Genomic DNA, 8,602 nt, shown 5'->3' on the forward strand with positions numbered 1-8,602 from the left:
AATCATATATGTTAAAAATACATTCTTAAATTATAAAGGTGTCGCATAGTATGGGTAAGAAACCTTATCACTTTGCGAATGTTCTTCGTCTATGTTAATTGATATGAGAGTTAAAACTTTACAGTGCTATTACTGTATGTGCATGGATGATGTATGTTGAATATACAATATTCTTAAATTATAAACTTCCACTGTTTCACATTAAAACTTATCACTAGATGAATAAAATATTTTGAAGCACAAATGAATTCATGCGCCGTATTGAATTTATGCAACTATGTTATGACATATAATCAGCCGTATTCATTTACTGGTGGTATAATGGTATAAGTTTCTTGAAATATGAACACTTACGTTAAAAACAAGGTTGTTGTCCGGTGTTTAGTGCGGAACTTTGTCGATCTATACACAGTGCTTGCAGTTCATGTTAAAACTGGTTTGACCATAACATTTGATAGGATATGTAAAAGTATAGATAAATTTGTGCTTCCCTTATTCTTTATGTTGTTTGATTTTGTCAAACGTCATTGCATATTAATTGATTTTAACATATCTTATGTGATTAGCGTGAAAGCTCCTTTCTCACTTTGTGTCGTTGGACGTATTTTGTATTGCAGTTGATGCTATTCAGGAGCATGTCATGTCCATTATTGGACATTATAAATTTTCCTTATGGGAATCAACATCTTTATCAAAATCAAACTAGCCGACCCCAATAACTATTTGCCTGAGCAGTCAGTTGAGATTCTCGTAGGAGCAGATCACTTTTATAGGACCGTCATGCTGGAATCACCTATCAGAATCTCAGCATTCTTGATCATATTCCCTTTACTTTTTGGACGGGTTCGGATAGATGTAGCACTATTGTAAACCAAATCATGGTCCGCCACATATCTTCCAACAGTGTGATCATTGATAATGCTCAACCTTTATTTAAGGAGATTGTGTGCCATTTTTGGGAACTTGAACCAATAGGTATAAAGGATCAGCAAGACTCTACGCTGGTGGGTAACGATACCATCATTCTGCCATGATCCCTATCGTATTGAAAGCGGTCAGAACATAGTGTCACTCTTCCACGTTGGAGAAAGGATTGCACTCCTTTGAAGAGTTTAAAGCCATGTTTTAGATGTTAGATCATATCTTCAAAGGGCAAGTAAATATGTTTCTTGATGGTACTTCTGACAATGCCTTTTTTTGCTCTTCCATGCAGCAAAGAAGCAGAAGAGAATCATGACAGACTCAGTGTGCCTGATATTGCAGTTTCGAAGCTACTCGCAGGCCATCGTCTGCAATGGCAGCCAGGTATTTCTTCAAGTGGTTCTCCACGAAGATGACCAGGACTTGGCAAGCTTTCTCTGGTATAGAGACAAGTGAGCAAGGTTACCGCAAGACTTCATAAGTGACATTGTACTGTATCGTTTTACATGCTTGCCTTTTGGCTCCCTCGGCAATTGCTTTCTTCTGTCAACATTGTGCAAAGTAGAAACTGTGCATTCTGGAAGATACCCTATCACTTCAGAAGTGTTGCTTTTGGTCCACTTTCTTGGAGAAGGTGACAACGATGTAATAGCATTCTGCTATTAACTCACCACCCTGTTGAAACATATCAAATTCTTGTTGTCAAAATGAGCCTTGAGCTCAACATCTGTAAGAGAAATATAGAAATGTGAAGGGGCAAGACGTTGCATCAGATACTACTGTCCTCAGTGTACACTGGAGCATGGAAGAAGACCGCGTATTCAATGATTAACAGATGGTAACACAAACCCTGTTGGGAAAAGAAGTTACAGAGAGAAATGTCCTCCATTTGACAGCAAAGTTTTACGACCCACTGGGATTATTTGCCCCAGTGGTGATATGTGCTAAAATTCTCTTTCAAGATATGTGGCTCGGAGGCATTAACTGGGGAAGAAGTACCTACAGATTAGGCATTTAGATGACTGTTCTGGATCTTAAAACAGACATACGCACTCCCATATGGATTGGTGTAGCTAACACACAGAATGAGTCTGAAATACTCGTCCTCTCTGACCCGTCTGAACGGCCCTATGGTTCTATTTTTATACGTACCCTCTTCCACCCCACATCTTGCTCATCTTTGAAGAAAGTCACTCTCACCAGACGGGAATTGCTCACTGCACTCACAGGCTCGCACCTGTTTGATTACTTCTGAGAGGCAATATATTTTGATGCCACCAAAGCCACTTTCAGGACAGACTCAATGGTGGTGATTGGATGGATTCTCAGTGACCCAAATAAGTGAAAAAAATGATCTGCAATAGAGTTACTAGAATACTGCCCACTGAGCTCGATAGCTGGAGTCGTTTTAAGTACAGAGAGTATCCAGTAATCAGGAGATAGTGGGTTCGAACCCCACTGTCGGCAGCCCTGAAGATGGTTTTCCGTGGTTTCCCATTTTCACACCAGGCAAATTCTGGGGTTGTACCTTAATTAAGGCCACGGCTGCTTCCTTCCCATTCCTAGGCCTTTCCTATCCTATCATCGCCATAAGACATATCTGTGTTGGTGCGACGTAAAGCAAATAGCAAAAAAAAAAAATACTGCCCAGGACACAATGCCAATTTTTGTATCCATTTAAGCTGAAGATGTTCCACAATAGGAATAAAACTTACTTTTTTAAAATAATGTACTTAGATTTTAAGCTGGATTATGTTTCATAATTACATAGACTAGCAGTAAAAAACAAACAATTATTGGAAGGTGAGATTCTCCATTCAACCTAACCTTAGTTGTACACAAAACCCAGCAAGGTATTGAAGCAGATAAGTTAAACACTTCATTGTTGGTGGCATGGATCGACTTGGTTCATCCTTGACTGCACATCTCCAGGTACCAAATGCTGAAACATTACTCAACCAGAAGCTAAGACTGCTGCAAAGCCTGATAATCCTCCCTCCCCAGACACCTCTTCTGAAGGTTGAATGGATCAGTCATTACTGGAAACTGTTACATATCACTTTGTGGAGGCAACTAGGAGCATTGCCAAATTTCAACCTTTTTTAATGGTGAATGACATGTGCACAGCCTGCAACTATTGGATTCAGAAGATCTAAAAGCAGTGCTTCACTGTGGAGTTGACAGCTTTTCTCAATTGCATGCTACAACCAGCTTCTTCTAGATAGTGTAATTGGACTAGGAGAGAGTTTACAGTTTGTGGAACCCCTTGTGGGTGGAGGGACGTAGATGAAGAATTCACCCATGGTATCCCCTGCTTGTCATAAGAGATGACTGAAAGGGAAAACAGTAACTGTTTTATTTAAAACCCTGTGTTCCTGCCTGGGAATTAGAAAATATCTGTTGTTTATAGGTATCCGCTGTTCAGAGATGCCCATTATGAGAAATTCAACTCTATCTAAATACAAGTGTCATATGCACAGTGACCAATAGAAGTAACATTAGTAGAATATATGTATATTGAGTCATCATCCTAGAGGCTTCTTGGATGTGCAGTAGATCTACCACCACCTGCTTTAGGTAGCCTAGGTATTAACTGCACAGGCATACTAGGGAATGATGAGGAGTGTGGCTTTACTTTTCTCAATAAACCAGAAGATGCTATTACACATTAGTATCCCAGGTTCACTGAAATGCATATGCTGACTATAAATGACACTTTCTCACTCTACATCATAGGGAGTGGGGGCGTAAGAAATAGTGCTACTGTCATATCTCTGTTTCCTTCAAATTTTCATAGCCAGGTAGGTGACGGAGACATATAAATAAAAGAACCCATACTGGTAAACACGGTACGCTCTGACAACCGGAAGTAGATCCGGACAAACCTGGTGACATGTAAATACAAAATAGTTGAGGTCCCATAGAGGAACCCTGAGGTGCGACTGAAGCAATTCCGATAAGCTACAGTCGAGCACCACCAAACGTATCGGAACTGATTCTGTCCTTGAAGCTACAGTCGAGCACCACCAAACGTATTGGAACTGATTCTGTCCTTGATGAAATGCAACTTTTACTCTAGACATGGGTTCTAGAGACTATTTCGGTCACGTCAAACGGGTTCCAAACATTTGTTCCCATGGATGTTTCTTTCCTAAACTTTGAGAGATATCTTCATGGTGGTTAAGAAAACATTGATCAAATGAGGTATCATTAGTTTCAACTCTATTTTAAGTGTTGCATGCAAAGACTGTCCTCATTGTCGTGGATAATACTGCTAATATATTGGTTATAACGCTGAACAATAAACTGTGCTATGGCTCCTGATAATTTTAATATGACTCTTGTTAATTCTTTTATTAAAAATGTGACAGAGGAGTGTATAATCATATTCCTTAAAATGTCTATGTAAGGTGATTATTTCCATTTTAGTTTTGTTAAGTGTACCCTCCATAGTTGTTTCAAAAGTGAAGTTAAAAAATGCGTGTTGAAACTCACATAAATAAATCATGAAGTCTTTCTAATCTTTAAGAAATATTCCTTTTCAAACCATTTTGTTGATTTTTACGGAAGTGTTTTGATGGGTTTTTTGGTAGTTTGTCATGTATGATTAGGTGTGCTTTTAACTACTTCCTGCTGTACAGAAATGTGATTTTGATGTTACAAATTGAAACATCTGTATGCAAAGTAAAGAATTCAAAACGCACGTTGAGTTTCAGAACACAAACCAGTTAAATAAAGGATTATTTGTGGAGTTTTTATTTGATCTTACCCTTTAAACAACAGGAACTAAAGACAAATGTGTTTTACAAACGACTTTCAAATTGTGGAGAAGTCTTCCTTGTGAACAGTCGAGATTTTCTTCTGAAGATGCAGAGCAAAGTTCTCTGCGAAACTTAAAGAATTTCACCATATTTTCTTGACGCAGCATAAGCCCAAAAGCCTATATCCTGTCAATAAGTATAGGCCGTGAAAGCATCATTGGTAACATTACAAACCTCTGTGGGGAGAAGGCTGCAAAATTTAGCCAATTAAAGAGAAAAAAAAATTCTTCTTTATGCTTTGCTGAGATGCCAGGACCGTATCATCATTCCCAACTTTCAAATCATTGTAACTATGCAAGTATCGAGAACTAGACACAGGTTCATATGACATATTTTGTTCAAAATGTCTTTAGAAATGAGTTCCATAAGTAGCAGTAACTCCTCATTATGTGGAGTTCTGGTTTGTGGCCTTCAAAAAGTACCTGCCTGGATTTGAAAAGGGAAAAAGCTGGAAATGTATTTCAAGTATGGTCACTAAATGGTTTGAAAAGGGAATACCGTGGAAAACTATTTAAAATATTGCTGTGTAGCAGAATCTGGTGCACTGAACTGTCTTGGTTCATGTCTTAGTGATGATATTCATTTAATAGTTCTTACCTGTAATGGCCAGGACTTCATGACTTGTTTGAGTCTGCTGTTTCTGTTATTTAGTACCTCTACTGTGATTTTTCTTACAGCTAGTATATTAGCATCTTTTAAAGATTTCTACAATCTATAATTCCTAGTAGTTTCTGGAGAAGATGTGTTACAGTTATTGCCCTCTTCTGTACTGTCACTATATGAATCTCCAGGCCGTTTGATACTGCATTATAATTGCATGCATTTCTAGGTCAGTGCTGAGGGATGTGATTTAAATATGGTATTATCAGTGTATAAAAGCAATGTTTTGTCTATGCAACCAGTGTTCTCTGTTCTCACCTCCTAGTTTCGTTTCATAATAGGAACCATAATGAAGGCACTATGCCAAGGCTTGAAGGAAATTTTTCCTCTGTCGTCCTCGGTCTTTCTTCCCCATGATTTTCCCTTCCAGCAGATTGGTAAGAAAGATATTGTGTCACAAGATGTGGCCAGCGAATTTAGCTCTTCTCCTCTGTATCGTTTACATCAGTTCTCTCTCTCTCTTCCCTTCAATTTCTTTCCAGAATGCTTTTGTTTGTTCTCTTTTCAATCTATTTATTAGTCTCCACACCCACATCCAGTTGTTTCCAGTCCTGATCTCTGACTGTCCAAGATAGCCATACAATAGCACACTCCTAGGGATGGATTGGGGAGGGAGTGACATGTAAAATTAATTAAAAACAACCTATATTAATGTTGAATCCCTAGTTTTCAGGGTCGCTGAGATGAACAGTGACACTCCGGATGGCATTTAGAACCAAGTTCAGCCACCACACCATCGGCGTGCAGTTCCAAAGGGGTGAGAAAGTAAATGTCCAAAACGACCCATTTTAGTGTTGAATTCACAGTTCTTATGTTTGCTAGGCTAATAGGAACAGTTCCAGAGACAGTGGGAATCATGAACATCATATCCATAGCATGACGTGTAAATACATACAGTTGCTTATTATTTAGCTACTTTCCACACAATATGCACTGACACAAGGACAAAGTTCCACGCGAAACAAAATAATTTAAAATTAAAACCTCAAATTAAACAAATAACATTAACTCTAAAACTACAAAATAGTTTCTAAAATATCAATCAACGTCAGAATAAAGAAATCTACAAAAAAAAATCAATTGATTAATAATTAAAAGGTAATACAAATCCTAAATATTGGCGCTCAGAAAACCATCTGGCCAGCGCATGGAGCAATTTTATATCAAGACACGTGATCTGACCTGTTTATAACGAATGTTGCGGAACAGTACGGGTTCTCTAGTTCTTGATTTTTTATTGAATTTGTTAAGGTAATGTACAAACCTTCACAAGCAGTATTGTTTATTGTGCATCCCAACGTGTTTGTTGTTCGCTGAGATTTAAAGAACTCGTATATGGTTTTGTTTTCTACCCAATTTAACTTGCTCACCACACAACGGTGTTACAAATACAGCTGTAAATGCCCCCAGTATGTAACGGAACAGACTGCATAAGTCAGTGCTTGCCTCAACAAAACAACAAGTAGTCACTCAGAAGGGCTACTTCTTCACCATGTTAACATGACGACTAGGCCTATCAGAACTACTACCTAAATCCCTTCATACATATTGAGGTTTTACTCTTTTAATCTTGGATGCTTTTACTAGTATTATACCGGTGTATCTGTACTGGTAAGTACTCTTACTACGATCTACATGATATATGGCTTCCTATAACGGTACTGGCAAATACCAAAATAATACCCAGATTTTACCTTTCTTTTCTGTAGCAATATGGTCTCTGTCTAGAGCAACTGTCAGTCCTCAGTAACGCTCAAGATATATGCAATATAAGCGTAAGTTTGAATAGTGTGCACTTGAGACCTGTATTAGTATACATACTAGATTTTGAATTGTGTTGACAAGGCAGACCTTGAAATAGTTAATAACAGTTACTGTATCGATTCAGTACCATGAATGGAATATCAAATCAATAAAATGAATAGAATATCCCATCACTAATGGGTATGTATTGCACTCCTGAAGCCTATGGTAACTGGAAGGGGTGGGCCCTTGGAAAATAAACGGTGATTGGTAGGCGTGGATGTTGATGGGGTAGAAGGAATACCTTTGATTGTAGGGGTGTTTTCCCGTCTGTTATGTAAAAAAGGAAAACAAAGCAACACTGGATATGCTTTAGATTGACTGTGTGCACCTTGACAAAAGGCATACCACACCCTAAGCTGTCAAGAAATGGCAGACTGTGAACATATTACTGTAATAGAGGATGGTTGCTCAGTTGTACTTCCTCTTAAAATAGTAACCACCACCACCTGTACATATACAGTAATCTGTTGTTGTAAAGCATAAGAAATGCAATAAAAATAACCCGTGTATCAAGTTACCTCGTGATATCCATTCTAATGACTTGCTAGCGAACATTGTTTGCTGAAATTGAAATGCAGTATCAAATGGTATTTCTAAAGATGTGACGAGCTGTTGTTGTGTTAAGTTTCTGTACATAACTCCTTAAAAATAGACTGAACTCTCTGTGCCAAACTGTAATTTACCAATAAATATATAATTATAACCTCAAACTGTTTGTCATAGGATTTTTTAAGAGATATATTCTTTTGCTTGTTAGGTAAATAATTTCGTACATATCATTGTAAAAGAATTCTGTGACAGATTGTGTTGATTTGACTGTAAATCTGATTAAACACAAAGAATTGCACACTTTAAAAATAAAGGCAATAACAAATAAAAATCTATTAACAATAACAGATGTAATTGCTCAAAGTGTTGGTATGGTGGTAATTGTTTGGATTCACTGTTTTCCCACTCTTTTAAATGAGTAATAAAATACTTGAAAAGTATGTCTTTGTTGTTTGTGTGTATTATTGAGAACCCTAAAATCCTTCCAGCCACCTTTAGTTTATTTATATAGCCTCAGTTCCTGGGGCCTATTCCACAAAACCTGCCAATGCAACCCTGCACCCTGCTGAGTTAATGAGTTCTAAGTGATCCTTACTTGGCGTAGTGCTCTCTCTTCGAGTCGAGTGCAGTGTAGTGACCTAGTGAGCATTATTAATGGTAATATATATGGGATAAGTGACATTTGTAATATTTATAACTTACCGGTTTAGCGCAAGAGCAGTAATATGTCGGTCTTCTTCCAGCCGTAGGTAAATCAAGAATCACAATATAATGAAGGGCAGTTAAATCATCTGACTAGACGTCCTTCTTCTTCTTCTTCTTCTTCACCAAGAACTCCAATTAAA

At 37.8% G+C, this 8,602-nt stretch overlaps 1 protein-coding gene across 1 annotated transcript in view; it reads left to right on the forward strand.

Moving 5' to 3' along the window:
- Positions 1-8,197, forward strand: part of LOC136886474 (uncharacterized) — a 71,919-nt gene extending 63,722 nt beyond the window's left edge. The window contains exon 4 of the mRNA XM_068230678.1: positions 1,214-8,197. The gene's annotated coding sequence lies outside the window, so the exon portion shown is untranslated. The remainder of the gene's footprint in view (positions 1-1,213) is intronic.
- Positions 8,198-8,602: the final 405 nt, after the last annotated feature.

Source organism: Anabrus simplex, chromosome X (genome assembly GCF_040414725.1).
Source record: "Anabrus simplex isolate iqAnaSimp1 chromosome X, ASM4041472v1, whole genome shotgun sequence".
In the NCBI taxonomy this organism is placed as follows: Eukaryota; Metazoa; Arthropoda; class Insecta; order Orthoptera; family Tettigoniidae; genus Anabrus; species Anabrus simplex.